Raw genomic sequence first — 26,738 nt, 5'->3', positions numbered from 1 at the left:
TGATAGGCTATATCAAAGAAAAAACAAGAAATATGTAACATATACATTTTGAAATGTTCTCATTACCCAAGAAGAACAAAAGTAAAAAAAGGTATATAGGGATTAATTTCACCAAGAATAAAGAAAATTAAAGGTCTTGAATTTTATTTACAGAAGCAAAGCACTGTTGAGGTAATAAAAGAAATAACTAATACTAACGTAACAACACAAGAGTTCTGAAACATAAAAAGTAGAATCACAAGAATGACTATTGAAATAATTATTTTAAATCAGACACATGACATACAACACATCATAAAAACACTAAATTCTAGATTAGGAACAGAAGAGAGAAGACTATAGGTAAGTCAAAACACTTATGTATTTCTGTCATCTTTTCTGCATCTCATGAAGCTTATAGAGCAGTCCTGCTGTGTAGAAGATCTAGGAGAAGAGATGATAGGCATATATAAGTCACTGCATGAGAGATGAGCCTTTAATCTACATGGATGATCTTCAAAACATGCAGTCTTTTTGACTAGTGTTCTTTTTAGTTTTACAAAACAGTGTCAGAACTATCCTGATATAACTTATATTAGTACAGAAGAATAAGGTTTGCAATAATGCTCCTCTCAAGCTCATACTCTGACAAAAAGCTATAAAAATAGCCTGTGTGGTAATACAGTTAGCCCACACTGTAGCCACACTTTTGCCTTCTTCCTATCTGTTTGGAGAACACCACCAACACCTACTTTCAGACACTGAAATTACAAAGTCCTCATTGTCTCTATAGTTGGTAAATGGAAATAGATGTTCTTGGGGGTAATTCAGAGCTTACAAGAGAAGATCTTTTTCTGAGTTGTCTTCCAGTGAGGACTTCTTGGAGACAGGCTGGAGGTTGAGGTAGAGTTTGACCAGTGGAAGGAGTCACCATCTGACATCATGGACCAGACAGCCACGAAGGCCCTGTACTAGACGGATTGCTTGAGAGACTTTGACATGTCATTGTAACAAGGTCAAACTTATAGATAGGTAGAGACCTCCATTTTATGTTCATGTTCTTATTCCTTTAGGTTGTAGGTTTTCTCCCATAGGAGAAAGGAGGCAGTTTCTGACTGGGTAGTGTACCGAGAGGGTAGCTGCCCTTGCCAATCACATTCCCCCTGTTACTTAAAAGTTATATGACAAGTTATGTGCCTTCCCTTTTTCTGTCAGTCCCTGATGCCCATCCAATCCCTTATCCAAGTTGTACTTACTCCACCCATTTTGCACCCCTATTCCTGAACCTGCCATAGCCACCCTATAAAAACCCCTCCATTTTGTTAAATAAAGTTAGATCAGCTCCTGCTGTGAACAGCTTCAGCTGGGATCAGCTTCGGCTGTTGTTCTGTTCACCTGGTCTGTTGTCCTGTGTTTTGGGCGCGGTTGGTATTTACCCTCAGGGTGAGACAAAGCACGATCCTACCAGGCATAGCAAGGAGAGCTGCAACTCAGCCACAAGGACCCGCTGGTCTCTGCTTTCTCTGATTCCCCGCAAACTGTGTCAAGGACTCTTTTCTCCACTGACTGTGGGGGCAACTGAGCATACATTTCAGTGGCTTGGTTGGGTGGCATGTACCAAAGGCACGTACCAAAGACAGCTTGTACCAGGCCCCATTGCAAATGGAGTTTTGCATTTTCCTAGTTTTTGGCCACACTGCACACCAAATCCCACTGCCTGTCTTTGGGTATGTCTATGCATTACTTAGCAATTTAGATTTGAGCAGAGAGAGCTAAGAAACCTGCATCAAGTGCCTACCTCTGAGTGCTAACCATAAAGGATGGTACAGTCTTGCTACCAAACAACATGTTTAAATCAAATGATCATTAAGTTAAATGACATCATAACTATCTCTGCATCTAAAGCAGAATGATAGATTTAGGACCTTTCAGCTCTTACCTTTGGGAACCTGTGAGCAGTCTCTGAGAATGTATACTGACTTCTTATAATGAAAGCAAACCGTAAAGAGCAGCAATGTAGAAACGCTTGTCCAGACCACAAAAACTATCGGCTATGCCAACATGGTAATCCCCTTCTCCTTGCTTTTAATTCACTCTAGTTATCCTGAGTACAGCAGTAAGGAAGACAGACCTCTGACCCATCTTCGGTACTGCTGCACAGTTCTGTATCGCACAGGGCAAGCCCAAGAGCCTTAGGCCAAGGTACAGAAAATATGCTGTTCTACTTAAATTATGCTTCCCTTCTACCACATGCTCATTTCTCATGGACAATAATGGTGCAGTCCCAAAAGTAATCCATGTTATAAGGAAAGTGTTACTAAATTTACCTCTGTTTTTTTAACAAGAGATTACATAAATTTCTGACAAAATAATAAAAAATGAATCCTTACATTATTCCTTAGTGGTTGTTCTTTGCTGAGTATACCTGGTTGGTTGTGAATCTGTCTGCTGATTTTGTCTGAGGTAGAGTTAATTTTCTTTAGATAGTATGAGGCTGTGCTTTGGATTTGTGCTGAAAAAAGTGTTGATAGCACAGGGATGTTGCAGTTATTGCTGAGCAGTGCTTTGCACAGACTCAAGGCCTTTCCTGCTTCTCACACTGCCTCACCAGAGAGTGGTGGGCTGGCTCCCATTCCATTTCAGAGAGAATACAAAACAATCCTACAATCTTTTGAATGCTGCTTTAATGTAGACTCCTTTCAAGAACTTAATGTAGACTCCTTTCAAGAACTTTAGAAACTAGAATTCGAACTGTAATAGCCCATAGAACATTGTAAACAGCTTATTTTAGATAGAAATCACGTCAATTCTAAAATAGGGTTCATGTACTTACCAACAATCAAATAGGGTGAACCAACTGAGTAACACTGTGGAAGTCTTCCCCTCTGGTTTCAGCTTTTCTTAGAGGATTAAGATCTGGAAACTCAATTTGTTCTACTATTATATTATCTGTAAAGGGTGGTCTCTTGCTAGTTGGCTCATCATCCTGCCAAATCCTAGCACTTTTAAAAGACATCTATTTGATATCTATAAGTTATTGGCCAAAAAAAGAAGAGAAAAAACATCCACCTGGAATTAATCAGAGAAAACTTGGGTTTTCTTTCCCCATCATTACTTTCTTACCCAAAAAAAAAAAAAAAAAAAAAAAAAAAAAAGGAGAAGAAAGAAAGAAGATTCAAATACTCTATATTATAAGAGGAATATCCTTTGTGGTAGTGTTGTGAAAAATCCATTAATCAAACTGAAAGGTAAAGAAATTGCATTTTTACTTTTGTAACGTTTTAATATGAGATTCGTCTATTAAGAACCATAGCTAAGGACACTATTTCTCAGAGACTGATCCTTCCTTAGGAACTCAGAAAATCTAGGTCTTAGTTCTGTGCCTGTCAGGCTCATTGAGTGACCTTGGATGAGCTAGTCCATCTCTTACTAACTCATTTCTCTATCTTTAAAGTGGAGATAATCCTAATTCCAATTCTCTTGTGTGTCTGACAATGTCTTTGGGAACTGGAAATGTTACAGACTTTGCTCATACTTCAGGCATTCCAGTGGCCTGTGATCTTAGCCTGTCCTTCCAGATCCTTTCCTAACAACCACTCCTACTCCACATCTTTTTTATCAATATCATCTTTGTTTTGCAGGAGCGGAAGGAGCTGTGAACTGCTCTAGGATGGCAACAGTGAACAGCCAGTCCGGCTGCTGATCACTGTGATTTGGTCCTGACACTCCAGTTGAGCACTGTGTCATGGAGGGTAGGCAAAATTACTGTGCTAAAATACAGACTGACTAAGGCATAAGAGAAGCCTGGATAAGGGAACATCTTTGAAAAAGTTTTTAACACTGTCTTGTCCTTAGTTTTTATATTAGTATTACTTCAAAGCATACTCAGCCAAGTTGGGACAATAATTCATGCTTTGCTTAATAGATTTATTTAGTGTATTTTTGCTTTCATTGTTGTCTATGTTGGTAAAAAGGAACTACCTGTATACTAAAATAGTGCTCTAGGGACAGAATGGAAAAGGTAGCAAATGATAATGCTTCCTAGCCAGCTGGAAGTGGAGTTAGTGCTGTCAGCTCATTAGAACTTCAGAAATCTCTAAATGCTACAAATAGAGTGTGGGACTGAGAGCAAGCCTGGCTGTTGATGACCAGAGGTGGGTAATGCCACCTCACGTGTTACATTTTGCTTCTTTTCACTGCACCCAAGGGTCCTATAATCCCCCATTTCAGCCAAATGGTAGCCTGCTGTTTCCTGGACAGACTTTCTTTCCTCTTGCTGCCCAGGTCCAGTTGCTTCATGGTCCTGTGTAAGGAATTCCGTGAAGAACAAACAAAGAGAATAGTGGTATAGCATCTAGGCCCAGCATGAGAGGCCAGAGGGTGGAGGACTGGACCTCCAACCAGTTTGGGTGGAGGTGGAGGAAATTGGGGCAGAGAAAACGGCACACATTCTTGGGCACATCTATGCAACACTTGCTTATTCTGCTGCTGTGTCATTAATTCTGATTGGCAGTAGGAGGAAGAGAAAAACCTTAAAATAATTGCTATGAACATAATTTGCATTTACAAGATCACACGCTAAAGGTTATGCTGAGGTTTCTTGTACAGAGGTAGAGCAGAGAACAGTAGTGTCCTGGCTCTCCACAGTTTTCAGCAGCACTCAACTGCTTCCTGCAGGCTAGAGGCAGGAATTAACACAGTTTTCAATATTTATATAATGCTTTTATTTCTCCTATATTTAGATGCTGTTTTCATTTTCACTAACTGCTCCTGCAGCCAATCTTTAGAATCTGAATAAATTCCTAACAGCCACAGGAGTGTGATGACAGTCTGTGGGGTCTGACAGGATGCAGGATACAACACTCTCCATCCTCAGTTTGGCAGCCTGGTGAGATTAACTTTGTCATGGGTTTGCCCACCAGCATTCCCCTGGAGCTGAAAACAGTTTTTCCAGGTGGATTTCCGGAGAAAGAGCCAATCAAAAGTTTTAGTAATGCCTCTGCCAACTACATATGTAAGAAAATGGAAGAGAAGGCTGTGGCACAGAAGGAAAATGAAAGAGCCAGCATAGCAGCTGGCCCTGTTGGGCCCAGGTGTGCGCCCTCCCACCCCGGGCCAGGCCCCCTTCTCTCCTGTAACATAGTAGAGAAAACAAAACTTTAGAGAAAGACTGCCTGGACAAGACATACTGCAGAAGAAATTCCAGGCAGAGATTACAGACCTCCAAGGTCAAAGATGGCAGCCACAGGAGTCAGAAGAGAAAAACTGTGAAGGGAGGGAGAACTCCTTCTCTCCCGCTCTCTCTCCCCCACCCTCCTCTCTCTCTCTCTCTCTCTCTCCCCTCCCTTCAGCAGGGAAGAGACTGAAAACTAAAAATCCCTGCCACCTGTAGAAGACTGTTGGAGAGCAGAGACCCCCCTCTGCAGCTCATGAAGGAGCCCACGCCAAAGCAGAGTGCATGAAGAAGATGTGACTCCATGGGAAAGCCTAGAATGAAACAGAGTCCTGCTGCTGACCTGTGGCCCATGGAGAGAGAGACCTATGCTGGAGAGAGATGGCCTGGGTAGGATGTTGTGATCCCAGTGAGGGATCCACGCTGGTGCAACCAAATTTGTGACCCTGAGGGACAGCAGAGAATGGAAAAACTGTTGTCCCAAGGTAGACTCACGCTAGAGAGGTCCAACAAAGACTTCTCTCTTGAGGCAAGACCCCACAGAAAACAGGGGTGGACTCAAAAGCCATTATCCGCTGTGACTCTGTGGTGAGGATCCATGGTAGGCAAGTGTCCCCTTGCAGTCCATGGAGGACCCCACAGGGCCCAGGTAACCCCCAGCCTCCGGTCTTAGCACAGGAGGGGGTTAGGCCCAGCCCTGAGGTCAACATAGAAGAGAGAGAGAGAGAGAAACAGTTCCAGCTGCAACAAATCGGAGTTGTCGTCCTAGAGATGAGAGAAGAAGAACTTTTGAGTGCAGCAAAATTATTTAAAAGACCTGGAGCTCCAGAAAGCTAGTAATAAATCCTAATATTATTCTCCCCAATCAGATCTCATTTGTCTTTATAAACCTTCTCTCAACTTATAGAAATTGTGTGGGGGGTGAGAGAAAATTGGCCCAGAGTAAGCCCTCGACAACTTCCACCATTTGTCAGTTGCAGACAGAACAGCCACAGCCCCTTTGTGCCATTTGTGTATTTGGGACCCCCCATACACACTTCTCATTACAGCAGCCCACCCACAAGCTTTTCCAATTTGCAGAAGACGGCCCCAAGCTGACCATGACATCGATACTTCATGTGCCCTAGCAGTCGCAGGCAACTCTCCACACATCTTAGATGCTTTTGTCCCTTTCTTAATAAGTGTAATTAAATCTCAACCCACAGCTTTGATACTTGCTGATCAGTTTGCATGCATTTAGCCTGTTACATAGAGAATTAACAGCGCTCCTTCATAATAAACCAGGGAGAGAGATCAGGAGGTAGAACACCTTTCATTCCTACTTGGGTATGTTCTTAACCCAGTGATTTGTCATTGCTACCTAGGTGAGAAAAACAAACACAAAACTGCCAAGTGTATAATCCAAGTCCCAAAGCACTTGATGTGGAGACACCAATGCTATTTTTAAAGTTGGAGTGTACCTTGTCTTGTGTGCCAAATTTAATATAGTGTACATTTTCCTACTCTGGTCAAATAAGAAATGCTTGAGGGACTGCCTCTCTTACTAAGGGTTACCAGTACCAGACACTGAGTTACCAGTCCTGGAACCAAAGTAATGCTTTTGTGTTTCCAGGATCAGATCCTGCCTTACTTTTTGAAAGGCTTCTTAACATCACCTGGCAGGGAAGGCTCTGAATGTGGTGTTGTGCCAAGAGCTCTACTGGTGTTTTTCACGTGCAGAGCATTTAAGACAAACTCAAGGAGGAAACCAAATAACATTCATAAGTTTTAGTTGTGCTATGAAGACAAAATTTCCAAAATTCACAGTCACTAAGATCAATCTTGTTTACACTGCTTTCATACTGGTGAGTGGGATATGATTTACAGTAACAAGATGTGAGAATCAGACTTAGTGTGTGATTGACAAAAATATGACTAATGTCAATTGAAAAAGGAAAATCATGTGTTTGCAATTGCTTTTCAATAAATATTGATATATACTGAATATATTTGAATTAATATGCTGTCCTTTTATGAGGTCTTCATAAAAGTTAGGTATAGATGGAAGTACGAATCAAATACTAGGACACTGCAAATAGTTAACAAAGCAGGGCAATGGTAATTATTACAAAAAGAAAAAGGTGTTTCAGGTTATTAATCTATTTTCTGTAACTAATTTAAGCAAAGGGATTATTTGAGTTCTGTTTATTAACCATTCTTTGTCATTCTGCTTTTCTCTATCACAATAGTCTCTAACCTCATCCTCACACATTATAGCTTTCCTAGAATATATTTGTCCAGTCTTATATGAAGACTGAGAGTTTCCTGAAAAAAAAATTAAATCCAAGTGTGAAGGCAGTCTTGACTTTTTGCTCCTTTCTCCTCTGTGTTCTCCTTTCCCAAAAGGTAAGAGACAGTAGATCTGCCTTGATGCACACAGATTTTGCTTTAGCTTATTTCTGTTCATTTTAGGGGCAACATGAATCCAATCTTTCTTACTCATGATAATTAAGTAGAGAGTAAAGAGAATACAGAGAGAAAGTACCATTGGCTAAGAAATAGTTTGTTGAGCACTTCCAAAAATACCTGCCTTAAAAGATCAGAAGCGAAAGGCAAGCACGAGTACCAAATACTTTAATATAAAATTAGAAAAAAGGCATCCAAATTAAGCTTCCTGTAATGCTCTGTAACAATAGAAAGCAAATGTTCCCTGTAATTTCAAGTATTTCCCCCTCTATTGACCTTGTTCGTAATCAACAGGCTGCAGACATTCAGGTATTTCTGAGTGATGGAGCAGAACAGAAAAAAATTATCTTGTTAGTATCATAGCATGCCACTAACACTGAAGGCTTAAAAAATTCAAGTGGAGACTTTGGTGGGCCCACTAATTGCAGCTAATGAGATACCACACACTAAGTGCATGATCATGGAATTGAAGGAGTGTGCTAACACTGAATCATGGAATCAACTGGGTTGGAAAAGACCTCTGAGATCATCAATTCCAACCCTTGATCCAACACCTCTGTGGTTAATTAGACCATGGCACTAAGTGCCACATCCAGTCTCTTCTTAAATACCTCCACGGACAGTGAATCCACCACCTCCTTGGGCAGTCCTTTCCAATGTCTCATTACCCTCTCTGTAAAAATTTTTTTCCTAATATTCGACCTAAACGTCCCCTGGCACAGCTTAAGACCATGCCCTCTTGTCTTACTGATAGTTGCCTGGGAAAAGAGACCAACCTCCACCTGGCTCCAACCTCCTTTCAGGTAGCTGTAGAGAGTGATGAGGTCACCCCTGAGCCTCCTCTTCTCCAGGCTAAACAACCTCAGCCTCTCCTCACAGGACTTGTGTTCTAGTCCATTCACCAGCCTGGTTGCTCTTCTCTGGACCTGCTCCAGCACCTCAATGTCTTTCCTGAGCTGAGGGGCCCAGAACTGAACACAATACTCAAGGTGTGGCCTCACCAGTGCTGAGTACAGGGGAAGGATCACTGCCCTGCTTGTGTTGGCCACACTGTTCTTGATGCAGGCCAGGATGCCATTGGCCTTCTTGGCCACCTGGGCACACTGCTGGCTTATGTTCAGCTTCCTGTCAATCCAAACTCCAAGGTCCCTTTCCACCTGGCTGCTCTCCAGCCATTCTGTGCCCAGCCTGTAGCTCTTCAGGGGGTTGTTGTGGCCAAAGTACAGGACCCGGTACTTGGCCTTGTTGAACCTCATCCTGTTGGAACCAGACCATCTCTCCAGCTTGCCCAGGTCCTTCTGCAGAGCCCTCTTGTGTTCCAGTAGATCAACATGCCCCACCCCAACTTGGTGTCATCTGCAAATTTGCTAATGGTACACTCAATCCCCTCATCCAGATCATCAATAAAGATATTAAATAGAATGGGACTATAAGGTGCAAATAATAACTAGGAAAATATAACTCCAACTTAATGGAATATTTTGACCACTTCTGGCCTTTCAGATACAGAGAGTAGAGGAGTACAGTCAAACTGTTGAAAGTTTACAGGGTATTATGCAATCTTCCTCTCCTAGAAATACCATGAAACTATTTACTCCTCCACAGTAAAAGGAGGTGAAAACTTGCCTCCTCCATGATACTTTGACATTTTCATAGCCTGTTCTGGCTATAATAAAGCCAAAATTCAAGTAAAACACTTGAAACCTATGAATTCCCTGAAGCTTCCACTCAACTTTCAAATGTGAGTGATCTGCAGCCAGAGATTTGATTGAATTTGTCTTCTATTTGAAATGCTTTCACCTCTGCCCATTTCCAGGAATTCTGGATATTTTACTAGCACAGATGCCAAGTGGCAGATAGGTTTACACTGTCATCAGGAGCAGGTGGAGTCCTATCCAAGCCCATCTAGTTCATGCTGACGCAGCAGTATGGACTTCAGCATAGGCTGTGCCTGGGATCCTGCATGTTTGCTTTGGTGGCTCATTGCTTTTAATACCCTGTCATAGTGCCTTCACTCTTCCTGGCACTGAGTCTTCCTTCATGAAACCTAGCCTAGTTATATCTACACCTCTGCAATGCTGCTTCTGCATTTGCAGAGCAGACCCAGCCTGGATCAACCACCATGAGGTGACTAGGTCTCAGGTTAGAGGTCTCAGATTCCACAGGGAAAGAGGTTTATTCTGAAACACTGGGAAAGAACAAGGGCCCGCTAGCATTTCTAGCCAGATGTGCTTCTGTTAAAGACTCTTCAGACAACATTTGCTTTGCAGGTAACTGCAGAATTTTCTTATCCCATCCCCAAAAGATGATCAGCATCATAGTATTATAGTACCAGACTCACAAGGAAAACACTCTACAGATATATGTTCATCTTGAGAATTCCCCATCTACTTGGCCAGTAATGAATCCTAAATTTTCTCAAGATCATTCCTCATCACCTGAACAAGTACTGAAGAGTAAATGAAAGCAGCCAATCCATGAAAAAAAAAAAAAAATCATTTGATGGCTGAAAAAAAATGCCATCATTGCCGTGATAACAGAAGGTTTAAAGTGTATTACTGTCGCTTCTCTATACACTTCAGGGTTGGCTACTGGGTCAGATGGTGCAGCAGTCCATGTAATCTCCTGAATGGAAAAAAATTAGGCTCAAAGTGCCAAATAGACGCCCACAACATAATATCAGGTAAAACAAACACATACCTCCTATCCCCCCTCACCAAATGTTAGAGAAATAGAGAGAAATTCCAGTCATTTCTCATTACTGTGAAGGTCAGCCTAGCTGGGAAAATTGTTTCTGCTTTACAATTCCCCAAACTGTAGAAAGCAGTTAGAGTTCTGGACAAAAACTAATGTTGCATTCAAAGGGAAAAGAGGCTGATATGGCATTGCTGCAGTAATAAGAGAATTTTTTACTCTTTCCACTTCCCTGTGAACCTAATCAACTGTGACATGAGAAAATATACTGGGCTCACCCAGCCAGAATCTGACTGCCACCTGAAAATGTCCTCAATATTCCACTGTTTGGGAGTTTACAATGATCCTTCCGACATCAATTTTGTACATGTACATCAAAATGCCATTAGAAATGCTTACAAACACCTCCTGCTCACAGGCCTCCACTCAGACCCTATCAAAGCTGGGCTGTAAAGACTCCCCAGTGGTTGACTAAAGGTTTCTTTCGATTACTCATATGAAAGCATTTGGTTATGGAAAGGCATCTTGGGGGAGCCTGGGAGATCTAAAGATCTCCCCCCTGACCTCCCTTGTAAGCGCACTTGAATGTCATTAGGAGCAATATATATTGAGGGTACTTTAAAACCTGCCTTTAACATTTAATTAATATCTGTTGACTTATCAGGTTTCCTCCTTCTCCTTGAGGTTCAACAAATAACCCATACCTTCCTGGGGTTGTAAGCATGTGTGAGGGAGTAGGAAGGTGTACTGAAAGAAGAGAATGAGAACATCCTGTCACACTCAGCTACATGGATGGGTATGTTCCTGTCTTCATATACATGAACTAATGCATGCAAACACCACATACATGATGCAGCTGTAAATTAATTTAGTCCTGATAAATGCTTGGCATATTTAATGCATTATTTGGTGCCAGCTTTATTATTTTTCAGTGATGAAAAGCTGAATAAATCTAATGCAACTGAACAAAATATTATCATGTTCTTCTTTTGTTCTAGTATTTGCAGGAAATATTACAAGTGTTTGACATATAAATTGAGCATTTGACTGACTTTAATAACCATGTGATCAATAAGAAGTGATATTTTTACAGCTTAAGTTCAATTTTTAAAGGGCCAGGGGTCACAGATCTTTATCAAAGTACTAAGGCTAAAAATTTATTTTCAGAACCTGTAATTCCTTTTATTTGAAAGTCTGTATTGACCTAATACCATTAAAAGTCAAATTTTGCTCATAAAACTTCAATCCTAATGTTTAGATATTTAGGGATTTAATCCAGCTGTACTTTTGAGAAGAACTTCAACACTTCCTTATATTAGAATTAGTATTGAGTGATAGGAAGTCACTCATTATATACATTAAAGATTATTCTTTATCCTTGGAAGATACAATTATTTAAAAAAATTCTGATTAACCTTCATCCTACATATGCTCCCTATGTATCTTATACTTTTTTTTCTGTATCAGTCATCTTTCCCCCTCAAAGTAGCTTAGGAAACATCGTTTCAGTTTTCATGATTATAAAATGAAAATCAGCCAGATACAATCCAAACACCAGGTATCCATCAGAGGAAAAGTAGTGCTCATGTTATGCTAAAGTGGCATCTCTCCCTTCCAAACAACCGATAGAATATCATGTAACCTAACACACTCACCCTCTCTTCTCCTGAGAGAGAACAAAGACAAACCAATCTTAGTTTACACCTGGAATATTTACAGAGCTCCTTGTGGGCTTGCCTAACACTTATAGAAATTGTTTATTAAAATTTTTGGCAGACAATTCTCAAACAGAAAAGATGTACTTATACCTAGTGAGTTATAGGCCCATAACATTTCTCTGCTGTTGTTTAGAATTGTTTTCTTTGTAAAAGTTACCATGCACACTGAAACAAGTAGGAGGATAAGTTCTCTTTCTGGTCTGATGAACAGTGAACTATTTATATTTCAAGACAGAAAAGTAAAAGCCCTCAAGCATGTATTATTCTGCCAAATCAGGGCGCTCACAAGCATGTGGAGACCCTAGCTGAAGCCTCATGTCTGAATCAGGTGCGGTGAAAAGCTTGAACCTGAGGCTAAGATACTATTTTATAGTAAGATACTATTTTATACTATTATGATTTCACCAGATGCCATGAATAGATTATATTTTTAGCGAATCTATAGTTCTCAACAAAAAATAATGAAAAAGAAGTCTTGAGTTGTCCAGCTGATAAAAGAAGGCATTTTGCAAAGGAACAAGCAGTAGGAAAATGGCAGTGGTTAAAGTCCTGACAATTACAAACCTCAGCTCCTGCAAGTAAATCTTCTCTGCTCAGTGCTGGACCATCTTACTGGTATGACTGACTTTATTTCATAGGGCAAACCCTGATCTGTCAGCTGTCAGAAGTGGGAAGTGTACTGATCTTTTCTTTCTGCTCCTTGGATCACTGTACCTATTTCTTCACATGCTGAATCACGCCACTGGAAATTTAAAAACAGCACCTCAGTATGAAGTTTATATTCTATATCTGGGTTAATTTACAATATTTTTACAATTGTTTTTTCAAAAAGGCTTTAAAAAATGTAATGGAATGGAAAAATTTATTGCACTATTATTCTTTCCATTTGAATTGAAGCTTTTTGAAAACTGGTGGGCATTCTGGCTGCACTTAGTGTTTCCCTCCATAAGCTCCCAAAGAAAGTCTTTTGGTAGTATTGAAATTTCCCAGTTTTAAGCTCTTTATTTTTAATCCAGTTTCTCAAATGGTATGGGGTGCATGTGCATAGGGTAAAGTAAGATGGATAAAATCAGACTTAACGGTTTTATTTCATCCATGCACAGCTTTGTCAGTTGCCCTGTTTTTATTGTTTTCTTTTTCTGGTTTGAAGTCAAATGTTTGTTGAGATGATGGAATATTCCTGGGTCTGATTTGTGCCTAATCCCTTTAATAAGAGCTTCTCCTGTGAAGAAATTACAAAATCAAATAGAGCGTGTCTAGAAAAAATATCTGCAAATTTCAATACCTGTTGCTCAGATGAGGGTCAAGTCCTACCTGAAATGAGACAACTTTTTTTGGACAGTCCTGGAAAAAAGAGCAGCATCTGGATGCACTTCAGACTTCTGAGTCTGAACTTGTGATCTCTTATGAACTCTATGACCTGAACTTGTGAGCTTTTTATGATTTGGAGTAAAGGGTGTTGTTAGCTTACACAACCAGCTTAACGAAAACCACACAATAAAGATGAGGCTTTCATGTTCTTATTGATTCATGAATGTAAATGGAGATGATGTATGCTAGTAAGCCCTGTTTAGGTTGATGCTTGTCAAATATTATAAAAACCAGAGAGCTGGGAGATGTTTCTACATTTCACTAGGTGGTTTGAGGTTTCTTTTTAGGTTTTCCATGTAGATGAATGCTATGGAAGTCATGTTACTATGAAGTAACTACATGGAACCCAGTGCAAATGGCAGTAATGACTTTTTTCATAACTAGTAGCCACAGCAAAGGCATTTCAGATATATATGCTGGCACTTCTAACCACTATCTCCATTTTTATTTAGAGAATAATTGCTCTTCCTATATGCTTCTTTTTCTACTGACTTATTCCCCTTTGGCCTGCAGAGCCCCCAGATAAATATCCCAGGGATAGCCTCGCTGTATTTTAAGACACAGGGTAGTTTAATGACTTGTGAAAGTGTCTGTTTCGGCCTTTAAATAATTTACATGTTACCATGTTTTCCTCAGAAAACTGTGGTAATGTCCCTTCTAGAAATAAGAGGTAAATCCTTCTTGTAACTTACACTTTACACAAAACAACATTTAGAAAACAAACAAAAAATTATTTATCCTGCTTGACAGGGTCACTATTCTTTGGGAGATACAACTACCTCTGAAGAAGAAAAGCATTAGGGTCCTTTGATAACAGGCAGCCTAAAACTTATTACTATGATTCATACAGTTATGTGTGAAAAACAAACAAAGAAACAAACATATATAAAATGGTAGATTTTTCACCCACCCACCTGTCTTAGGTACTTGGGCTGCTCTTGTGATTCACAAGCAATAGCGCACCCCAGGGCAAAGCACATGTGCCACTGCCTTCAAAGCCCTTTATTTTTCTTTTATTTCCTCACTTGGGGTCTGGATTGAAACTTCCTGTAGGACAGACCTGGCTCACAGACCATCAGTTGCATAGCTTCGATCTAAATGTGCTTTACTCTGCCTTTTCTACTTTCTTCTTTCTGGACCACTGACAATGGTCTACTCACAAAGTTTTGTACTTGTCCTACTATTTTTCCTAATGTGTTTTTACCAACATAATCCTTAATATCATTAAACTAATGTAAATATGAATTGCTGAGAGGATTTTTAAAGTACTCCTTATAAAGTTTCTTAATGATGATATATGCTCATTTATATACGCACTACACTATACATTTAGTAGTTTAGTAATTCAGATAAACACAGGCTATTATATGAACCAGGCTGGCTTGGTCTGAGTTTGCTCTGAATTTTGGCATTTGTGAATTGTCAGTTTCCTGTGATAAAACCACTAGACACGAGCAAGAGTCTTCTAAGAAATTCAGAGGCTGAAATCCGTATCTTTACTCCTTTGAGGGCTAAGTAATAATTTCTACAGTTCACGTCAATGGTAGTGACTCAACCCTTCTGAAAATTAGATCAATGCTTATTCAAGAGACTAACATTAGACTTTTGCAGGGTATTATTTAATTTTAACTTGTCTACACTTCTTTAGTCCAAAGGCAAATAGAATATAATTACACTAGGATAGGAAAAATTTGATAATGTTGTAGGCAGCCTTACATTCAAAAATCCCTATTGTCACTTTCTCCCAATAACTCTGTCAGTGACATACTATTGTATCTCTCAGTCATAATCAAGTAAGATTAAAATTATTCTGAAAAGTAAATGCATGAGGAAACAATAGGAGGTACACATCAACACAAAGGACGCAATGGCCCACAGTGTATGTACTAAAGCAAAGGTATTCATTGTCTCACTGTTATAACCATTGGGTTTAAGACTCTTTTCACAGTTGTCAAAGGATGTTTTAAATTAGCTTCAACTATTGTATGATCAGGCTTGATTAAGAGATAGCTTTTGTTGGACCTCAGCATGCTGAGTAGTGCCAACTCTGGGAAAAGTGTAATGAAAAGAGAATGAATAGGTATGGGAACATATTTAGTACTTCATTTCTAGCATTTCCTCATCCTCCTCAACCCTTGATGTAGCCAAATATCTTAATATTCACTTCTGAACAAGATTTAGGCTCCAATGACATAACACAAAGATTTATGATGAGCGTATTTAACCAGTGCAATATTTTACCACAAACTTAAAGCACTGTCCCAAGATGATACAGACTGCTAACTAAATCAGCGCTCCACAACAAAACGGTGGTTATATCAGGTTATTTTCTGTTTATATATAAGCCCTCCATAAATACTTTACTAAAGTTTCATGGCATAGAGTTAACCTTGAGAAGCTTCCCTCTATTTTTGAAAAATTAATAAGAGAAATTTGGAAAAAGAAAAAGAAAGTGTAACACACACAGATCATTCAAATTCTGACTCTCCAGCCCCAGGAGTTGTTCTTACACATTTGTAGTTCAGTATGTTGGTACCTCTCACCTGCTTTCCATTGCCTACATATTACTGGCCTTACTACAGGTTAAGACTGAGTTCTAAAGCTGTTCCTATCACTAGTGAGTGCTTATTTTCAACATTTTAAAGTGATGATGTGAACAAACCTTTGAAAAGTGACTGAATATTTCAATGCCAATATATTTTGCATGTAAAATATAGAAATCTCTCTGTGTTGCACTTGAAATCTGATAAATATTTATTTTCAATGCTGTTTGCTTTTAATCTGTTCAGGATATCATTCCTCCAGCTCCTTAGTACTTAAACAAAAATGGCATTTACATTACAATATTGCTTGCCGACAATCTCATTTTCTGGTTTAGTCAGCAGGCTTCATGCTTGATTAGTCTTTAATTATACAAATACCTACATATTAAAAAAAGTTTTCTTTTTTCCATACTTTGAGCATGTAATTATTTTCTCTTGCATGCAATAACCTTTAATTTTAGGATTAAGCAACTGATTCTCTTTAGTATGGATGGATTTTTTCAAGTGTTAAAGCAAATTTGGTTATTGTATTATGAGTAGGAAAATTAGCTTTAGGAAAACCTTTCATTAGTGCATTTGACAGCACAGTGAGCATCTGACAGAAACTTCAAAATATTCAATATACTTGAAAACAAAATATATACCTATTCTGTGTCCTCTGAAGTCAACAGCAATACTACTCTGAATTCAGCATGAGAGTGACTGGGGCTATGCAATTCCTCCTTTGAATATTCCTTGCTTTTGTAGTATTAGAGTTACAGCAGTATCTAGAAGCCCAATGCAAGATCAAGGCCTCATTGCATTATACCAAAAAAACAGTAAAAGTTTCCAGTATAAAGTGATCAAACAATGGTGGGAGAATCAACAAAGGAACAGAAAGACGAAGTGACATCCCAGACAGTGACAAACCTGGGACTGCAGTCTGGTGCTCCCGACTCCAACAACGCATTTACTAGAGCATTTTGCTTCCTGATGCAAATTATTTGTCAAAGTGAATTCAGTAAGCAAAGGCATGACTTGATGATGAGATTAGAGCTAAATATGCAGATTTTATGTGGAAGTAAAAGAATTCCCTCCCTGCCTTTTGCTGCAGTTTTCACTCATGAGAGCTTGGACTGCCAGGTTTGGGTCTACAGGACTGACATATGTTATCTCTATACCAGCTTGTACATTTGAAGTACCAGTGATTTCCCTCTAGACATACTCTTTGAATGTCTATGGGGAAAACATCAAGGATTTTTAGAATGGCTTGGTTTTCTCAAGTTCTGTTTATTTTTATATTTGTTTTACATGAACTGAAAATTCTGTCAGACACATTTTGATTGTATGGAGAACATGCTTCAGAGTCAGAAGACAGGTAAAATAAAGCAAACAAGGAAGCTGCAATTCTATAAAGCTGGGGAGGGAGAAGAGGGGGAAGCCTTCATAGTGGCATATTGAGCTTGCTCCTGTCTCATTTGAGAGCTATGAGAAACCTTCTGCCAACTTCCCTAGTAGTGGAGTTAGGTTTTATTATAAAGTGAAAAGTTGCAGACAGTAGTAGGATGGAAATGCACACAGCATCGTATTTCAGAGAGGTGATCAGTGATAAAATTTCAGCCTTTCACAACACTAATACTGGAGGGGATTTAGCTCTCTCTCCCAGTAGAAAAGGCACTGTGAGTAACAAAGACAATTTTTTTTCTTCCCCTATCCTTCTCCCAACATTTTCCTTCTCCTCCCTAAGATCAGGCCCTGACCCTAAGGAATTCTACACTGATGGAAACTGCATCCTCAGATGAATCCTGAGAATGAGACTGAATTCTCCTCACTTATCCCTTCCTAGATCTTGATCCCAGTACAACCCTAATCTTCATCATCTGCCCCAGCTATCTTCTGTCCTGTTTCAGCTTCCAGTCCACAAAGATAGCTCCCCAAACTGGGACAAAAGCAATAAGAGACAGAGACAGCATTCCAGCTGGGTTTGGCTACTCAGCAGGTTGAAAACAGGGTTATAGGGTTACTATAGTGAAAAGCATGAGAGCACTAGCATTCATCACTTGTTATCACATTCATTCAGAATCACCTTCTCATACCAGTTTACGGGCCATCTGTAGGAGAGAGGACCGTTCTGTAATGTGATTGGGACCATACTTCAGGGTTCAGCATCAGTATTTTTGCTAAGGGACTGGGATTCTCCCAGATCTGACTGCTTCCCCGGTGCTTTTTACAAGTATGTAAGTATTTCTTAACAAAGTTATACAAAGATATTGCAGCAGTGATTGCTGCTTTAAAGAACCTCAGTTTCTTTAAGAAACAAAATGCACCATCATCATTCCTTTGGTAAAAGGATAATCCTAGCAATATATGACGTGCTGTTTTCATACGTCATTTTTTCTCTTCTGGAAACTCAGCTTTGCCTTCCAATGTCTTCCACAAACATAATCCAGCTTGAATCTCCAACTGGAATCCTCACAGGATATTAGATCATGTCTAAGCTATCCAAAATAACTCAGGTTCCTGTCCTGTGGGAAACTACCTGAAATTATCCTAATTTATCATTTCTGATGCAAATGAAGGCAGAAGGTGGAATATGGAAATGTTTCAGCAAACAAAAACTTGTATTTGAAAATGATTAAGTAGTTTAGCAGATTTCAAATCATCGCTATGAGTTAAAATATTTTCAATTTCTTTTGTTAAACCACTATTTTTTTGGTAATTCAATATAACAAAATTTTTATATACATATAAAGCTGGTTTTAAACAAAAGCTCTTTCAAATTTCCTTCAATTTCTTCTCAATTTCAGTTCTTTCAATTTCCTGGGTCTAAAATATAAAATTAAAATGAAATTTTGGGCAAGGGAGAAACCAACTTTATAGAATTACATCATTGTTGGAAAAGAAAAATCACACAGAAAATTCCAGAGTAGTCTAAGGTGTTACAGTATCAAAATAAAAATTGGGTGTATTTCAGAGGTAAGACCTTTATTTTATGAGAGTCATAATGCTCATCTATACTTTCTTGCTTTCTTTCCTTTACTTCATTTCCTTGCTCAGCTGGTGGTAAACTTCATTCCTTGACTTTTGGATCAGCAGCAAAAAATACAGTGGTGTTTCAAGACAAGTCGTCCTAAAAATCTTTCAAACCTTACTGATGGAACAAATACTAGGAGACTTGTAGAAGGCTTCTCTTTCAGATGGGAAGGTTATGGGTGGGGGCCCTTAAGACCCACAAGGAATCACCTTCTAACATGGATTCAATTAGTAATTTGTATATTTAAAAAAACCTCACAGTTATAATAGTAGAATATAATATAAGCACACATTTTAAAAATAAATTTTAGGACCATCACATCTATAAAATGTCAAGTCTGATTGTTGATTTCCTACCTGCTAGGAAGGACGGGTGCTGCTCTACGCTCATTTGCTAAATGATTGTAATTTCCTCATATCCTAACCCACTAGGAGCTCTTAGAAAGACACATTTTGTGACTGTGCCTGAGGTGGTAACCTCTGACTTTCTAATTTTCCAGTTTCCACATAATTAATTGTTGATTACTTCAAACAAAAGTAGAAGGTTGGTGGAGAAAGGCAAAAAAACGAAATAAGAAGGATTTGGAAAGCTCACGTTTCCAGTGTAACCCCTTCGATAAAAGGATATTTTTTCTTTTGCCCAAATTGTTTCTAGTTGCAGCTCTAAGGTCAGAATAAGCCAAGAGAATGAATGGAACAAGCATCCTGATGGGCTGCCTGAAGCTGCCTGGTGTTACGGATCAGCGTAAAACCAGCTCTCTTTCCTCTGCCTGGGCCGATGTAACTCACTGGAGTGGCAAATTACATCAGACCTACAGCTGTAACCCGACATTATGATTAATTTGATCAGTAATTTCTCCTGTTTTTCATTTTAATCGGTGTGACTATTCTGCTGTGGCAGGTCTTTCAGATCTAATTAAGATAAATTTCAGAGTAAAAGACTTGGCAGAATTTTCGAGTCAAATCCGAGCGTCAAGTGTGAAGACCTGCAGCACTAGTCAATCAATTTCCAGTAAAGACGGCAGACTGTAACTCAGCAATCAACCCATTAACACTTAAGCAAATTTCATAATCTCCAGGCCTGTGCTTAGTTACTCTCTCAAAACATTCTGGCTACCAATAAAAAAGACAAAGTATTACTTTTTTTAAACACCTGCATCTGCTAAAACCGCCAACAGAATCCACAAGTGGACACTTGGATAAATCTCAGCAATACTGCCAAAAAAAAGGTTTAATTTTAAAATTTAAAACATAGTCTAGAGTGTCCTTTTTTTCCTTCTTTTTTCTTTTCTTTTTTTTTTTTTTCCTGGCAGTATCTAGGAGCTGAGCAACCTCCTGTAGGTGCTTTGTTGTACAAGGAGCCTTAATGACAAAGCATCAGGGCTATACCACTTCCAGAATATTGCTCCTAGTACTCAACAAGTCCCAAGCCCACCAGGTTCACTCTGCCCACTTGCTTCTAAGCAGAAGAATTTTTTTCTTGCAGAACTAGAAATCTGTGATGACTTGCACACTTTTTTTTCTTTATTACAAAGAGATAAGGGATATGAAAAATAAGGGAAAACACAGTAATGTTTTGTAATATTCTCTACTTTCTTTGAAAATTTTTGGAAATATGAGTGAAAATAGAAATTAAGAGAAATTAATGCCAACATAACAGATCCACTTGATTTACAAGAGTATCTGAGAGGCTATGTCTTACTTTTTCTGCCCCTAAGATCCCCAAGTGTTCCTACTCTCTGCCTAGAGAGGCTTTGGAAATAGAAGACCTTATGGGATAAGGATCTTTTCCTAAATTTGTTCTGGGAGGATGTTATTTATTTATTTTCCCACTTATTAAATACTTCAGTTACTTAGGGAGTTTATTAAATGCTTCCATTTCAGAAGCCAGAGCTTGCTGGGCAAACAGCTCCACTTTCCTCACCTTCAGAGAATTCTCTAGCAAATGGTTTCCTTTATTAGCCTCAGCATCTGCCCGTTGGGTGCTAATAATGCCAGTTGTTTTGTTCGGAGATTAATTTCCTTTGCTTTAAATGTGAGTCAGACACCAGTACTCCCTGTGCTTCTGAAAATAGCAACACCTGCAGAGTATATTTGGATGGACCATCCAGCCATTGCTCCAACTGAGAGACGGTTTCCTCACGGAATGGAAAGACTTGTTTATATAGTCTCTTTAAGAACACTTAAACATCTCTGCTCTGTTTAAATGCAGTATTCAGAAGCTTTACAAGGTGAAGTCCCAATGCCTCAAAGACTCCAAAAAGCAGTGAACTACTGAGAGAAAAAAGACTGCTGAGGAGAACATTCTAAACCCTGCTCAGTCCTGTGGATGGATGCAGTCTTTTGCACACAACTGAAAGTAGCCTTTCTGTGGAAATGACACCCATGCATCTCCAGGGAAACACGAAGACCAGCAGCCCAAACAAGCTAGCACGAGATCAGCTGGCATGTCCCTGTGCACCAGGGCCAGGGTACGGCACAGTGCAGAGACACCTGAGTGTTCAGCCAGGACAAATTACCATGTTGCCATGGTAGATCAGTCTAGCTGGTAGGAGACCCAGAAGCATGAGTATGACCATGGAAGTGGCAGAAGAGGTGAGAGGAGAAGAAGAAAGGAGGCCCTGGAGAAACTAAAACTTAAACCCCACAATTTCTCAAGCTTCAAACTTTAAATCTGTGTGGTTCACAGAACTACTGCAGTGACAAAAAGAAAAGCACAAAACCAAAAGGAGAGTGCCTTAATCCCAACAGCTGCAATGGATAAAAAGCATGTGTGTGTGTAGTACTTGAGTACCATGACTTTCTAGATAGGGAAATTTTTGCACAAGTACTTGCTTGTTCTGCTCATGAAATCACCTTTATCAACTCACAGAAATATTTACAACACTATAAGAATACACAGAAATCCAAAACCGTCAGTAGAACAAGGTGTTCAAATCTTTCTGGACCTGTTTGAAATGAATAGAGGATGAAAAAAGCAAAATATTCTGAACAAATCACAATGCTGAACTCTATTTAGCTGAATGCAGGGGAGTTTCCATGCTATTAGTTTAGAGCTGAGATGTAGGTCTTGCCAGTACTTTCTGGAGATCCACCTAAGATCAACACTTCAACTGGCTCACTCTGAGCAGATGATGGGTATGAACCTTCTTGAATAAATGTCTTTTGTACTTGTATATATCACCTGTTGCCTTGCAATGTAGATTATCACACTCCCTATTAATACAAAAAATTAGGAAATTTTAGACAATGGATTCAAAACACAGCATTTGCTCACCATTTAAAAAGTATTTCTTTGTCTAATAGATTACAAAGTAACTTGGGAATAGATTCAGTCAGTCATACTGAATCATGCTGAAGAAGGCTAGAGAATTTCAGCAAAACAAAAAACCTCAGTGGGATCATTGGTGCCATAAACCTGATCAAGTTTTCTTGATTTCAGGATTCAATAAGTATGAGAAAAATGTAGCAGGTCTTGGATGTGAACACATCACAAAGACAGACCATGAATATAGTCCTTGCAAACTTATCCCAACTGCCTTCATCAAACCAACAGAGAGTTGGTTGTTACTTCTGTATCTTAAATATGTATAAATATGTCAAAGTCTCAGTAAACACTGAGATTTCTTCAAAGGTCCTTAGTGAGAAGCTAACCAGTGAATGAGGTTGGAGGGAAAGGGAAGGGGCAGGGTTTTTTTTGTAACTGTTGGAGCCTCAGACATCTGTGTACATATTCTCCCTCATTTGCAGTTGTTTCAGCCTTTCTGCTTTTCTTTTCTCTATTGTTATAAAAGTGTTGAGTTTCCAAATACATTATTTAAGATTAGTATGAAAATTTAATCTAAAGGAGGTTCTGGTTTTGCTATCTTAGAGTTTGCTATTACTTGGAAGATTTTTGTGCTGTTGTCATCTCCTCACTTCCCTTCTTTCCTCTTTTTATTGTTATTTTTTTTCTCACTCATCATCTTCCGTCAGCTGCAGTTATTGTAGGTAGGCTTCTATGACAAAAGGGACTTTTCAGGAAAGAGTTCTGAAAACAGTCAGAAAAATTTTACAGTAAGAAAATCTCTGGGGGTTTTCCTGTTTGTCTGTTCCTATTCACACACAAACAGAACAGTAGAAATCACTGAGAATTCTTCTATTCCTATAGTGTAGCTCTCCCTTTCCAGGTCTGGCTTATCCATATCTCTAAAACATACAGAGAATGTCAGCACCAGAAGCTAACCTTTTTTTGGAGCCAGTTAAATATATGGTGCTGATGCAAAGTGCCATATTCTGATGGTCAAGCAGAATAATTGGCTACATAGTACTTAGGAACACCTGATTTTATACACCATAGAATCAAGTTCCTATGACTCCAAAGATTTAACTGAATGGTAACTCTGTAAAAGGTGCTAACTATCCTTTGAAGTTACAACATGCTGACCATTCAAAAACTCATATATTTTTTCATGTAATAACACTAAATATTCACAGGAGAAGCATATTTGGAGAAGTTATTTTCCCAGAAGGAAAGGTTTCAAAGTCTTCAACCTCTGGATTCCTTTGTCTCAATCAATTGACACAATGAAAGAAAAAATCAGACTATCATTATCTTTTTTTTCACCATTTTAAAATGAAAGGATGAAGGTCTTCCATCATTTGCCTGACTTACCACTTCCTGAAATAGAGCTCAGCTTTGGAAAATCCTTGTCTGGTTGTTGTCTTTTGCAAATAAGTGATGACCCTTGTTCTGCAGTGGCAGCCAGTGTAAATCTGCAGCATAATCACTAATGACAGCAAAGAATTTAGGTCTTGGAACCTGAAGTGAGGTTTTACATCTTTCTACGCAATTACTAAAAGCCTCCCTAAAAATAATTGTTTTGTAACTACAATCCAGCCCATTGAACCATGTAAAGAATAGTGATCAAATTAGAGCAGAGTATTACAGAATAATCTGACAAGAATAATTCTTAGATTTTAGCTGGTGTACACTGCACTGGATTATTAATTTCTGATCAGATAGCAAAGTACCTCACCCAAGTATACCTAAGCAAGTCACTTTCATTTAATTTGCCTTCTGTGGAACATGACAGCATCTGTACACTTTGAGATGTAATTGCTGTTATCCTTCAGAGTTGTTTTAAACAAACACAATCATCCTCCTGAATTACTAACTTTCCATGACAATTTTTTGAGGTTGCATTTTTTTAAACTAATATCTTTCAGACAGATCCTGAATAATGTAAAAGGATAAAGCCCACATGAAAAAATCAAGAATTCAGAAATGAAATTTTAGCTGTCAAACGTAGTTGTTCTTTATTCGCTTAATATTCTTCAAACAAACCCCATTTCACTCTATTTCATAAAGAACATTACCTTGGAGGCCATAATATGTCTGAGTTTTGTTTTAGGTTGATTTTTAAGTTAGAGCACTGAACATTAAAAAAAAAAATCCACATTCTAAGCAGCTATTATGAGAAACTGCTGCCAAACGTGTGCTCCCTCCTTTTTCTTTTTCTTCAAATGTTTCTGTGGAAGAAAACTATTTCATATTCAATCCTCAAGACAGATTTACAGGGGTAAAACAGCCTTTCTTTGCAGGATTTAGAATGGAAAGACAAATTTCATGGAGGAGATCTTACCAGTGCTCTGATTTAGCAAAGTACCCAACAATATATACATAAAGTGCAACAGCAGTTCCTCTGGAACTATTTATGAGTGTCACTTGTTTGCATATTAAAGTGTCTCAGCATTCTTGGCAATATGACAGAGCATTCTTCAAGCTCTTAATTATTTCTTAAAAGTTCAAAAAGTATTACACTTGCTTCAGAAATGCTTTAGAAATGGCTAGAAGGCCAAAGTAATGATCCTATACACATCACTTAAGATGAGGACAGAGGTCCTGTGCTGAATGAAGTACTGTCCTGTACTTTGACCACAACAACCCCCTGCAGCGCTACAGGCTGGGCACAGAGTGGCTGGAGAGCAGCCAGGCAGAAAGGGACCTAGGGGTGCTGATTGACAGGAAGGTGAGCATGAGGCCAGCAGTGTGTCCAGGTGGCCAAGAAGGCCAATGGCATCCTGGCCTGGATCAGGAACAGTGTGGCCAGACGGACTAGGGAAACAATTCTTCCCCTGTACTCAGCACTGGTGAGGCCACACCTGGAGTGCTGTGTCCAGTTCTGGGCCCCGCAGTTCTGGAAGGATATTGAGGTGCTGGAGCAGGTCCAAAGAAGGGGAATGAAGTCGATGAAGGGACTGGAGCACAAGTCCTATGAGGAAAGGCTGAGGGGGCTGGGGTTGTTTAGCCTGGAGAAGAGGAGGCTCAGGGGAGACCTCATCACTCTCTGCAACTACCTGAGAGGAGGTTGTAGCTAGGTGGGCATTGGTCTCTTCTGCCAGGCAACCAGGAGTAGGACAAGAGGGCACAGTCTTAAGCTGTGCCAGGGGAGATTTAGGTTAGACATTTGGAAGCAATTCTTCACAGAAACGGTGATTGGGCATTGGGAGAGGCTGCCCAGGGACAAGCCACCTCCTGGAGATATTTAAGAAGAGACTGGACTGGCACTTAGGGTCATGGTCTAATTGACAGGGTGGTGTTGGGTCAAAAGTTGAACTCTATGATTTCAGAGGTCTTTTCCAGCCTAGTGGATTCCGCGATTCTGTGAATTCTGGCTTCTCTTCTGGATGTTAGTACACAGTGTATTTGTGAACAAACTTTGGGTTTTCATAGCTATTTACATGACAAGGACCAAAGAGGAAAGAACACTAAAAATACTTATTCCATAATTTATTAGTAACTTTTTAATGCTTAGAAAGAACTGACAGCAAATGACGTCTAATTCCTTTACTGCTGTTCTGAAAGTGTCCCAGTCACATAGCTGGCTTACCAGTACTGGGTAAGCTCAGCCCAGGGGGAATGCCAGACCTCTCACACTGGTGTCTTTCATTACGTCTAATCCAAATTCCTAAAAAGTTTAGGGGATAGCATTTGAACTAAAACTGTCTCAGAGTACTTGGTTCTCTCCTTTCACTTCTGCTGCCTGCCACACTCAGACTTCCCTCAGAAGGGTAGCTGTGAACTAAAGAGAGAGGTATGCCAAGGTAACTAGGTAGGAACATTGTCACTGGCACCTCCATGCCAGGTTTTACTTACTTTTTTTTGTACATCTGCAAGTGGGAGATGACCCTGGGAACCTAACAGTGGAAAGTGCCTCTACTGACCTGTACCTCACAGATGACAAGTGGAAATACTCAGATTCCATTGAGATTTACATTGGGACCAGATGCTACATGAGGGTTAAGACTTCAGATTCAGTGTTAGTACAACCCTCTTGAGGTATGTTGTCTAGATAATCACACTTCCTCCCTACCCCAACTGTAATTTATGCGTGCATTTGCTTTGTTCGTAAAGCTTAATGACTTTTGAAGCACAATATTTAGCAGGCACACTCGTATACAGTTAGTGTGCCTATGATACAGCTGTACCAAGATAATAAAATGTAACAGAAGCTCCTCTGAAAATATTTGTGTCTCTGTATGCAATAATCTGCATACAAAAGAGTCCCAAAGCACTCACTAACGTGATAGACTGGGCAGTAAGTGATGCATAAATAGCCCTTTAGACAATACACAAAAGAAGCTTTAGAAACATTATTCTCTACTATAAGAAAAAGCTCAGCAAGCAAGGACACATTTCTTGCAGACTTTTAAGTCCATTATCTTAACCATTAAAAAAAACCAGATTTGATACAATTTAGTTGAATCTCAGATTAATGCAGGTTTCACTGGCCACATGGCAAACACAGTTTCTTGTAAACC

General features: G+C 39.3%; 1 protein-coding gene across 11 annotated transcripts in view; it reads right to left on the bottom strand.

Moving 5' to 3' along the window:
- Window positions 1-26,738, bottom strand: part of POU6F2 (POU class 6 homeobox 2) — a 329,766-nt gene that overhangs the window by 73,140 nt on the left and 229,888 nt on the right. The window lies entirely within an intron of this gene.

The sequence above is a fragment of the Myiozetetes cayanensis genome, unplaced genomic scaffold (genome assembly GCF_022539395.1).
Source record: "Myiozetetes cayanensis isolate MyiCay16 unplaced genomic scaffold, myiCay2020 scf1, whole genome shotgun sequence".
Lineage (NCBI taxonomy): Eukaryota > Metazoa > Chordata > Aves > Passeriformes > Tyrannidae > Myiozetetes > Myiozetetes cayanensis.
The sequence above is the reverse complement of the archived record's forward strand: the minus strand, read 5'-3'. Positions and strand labels throughout refer to the sequence as shown.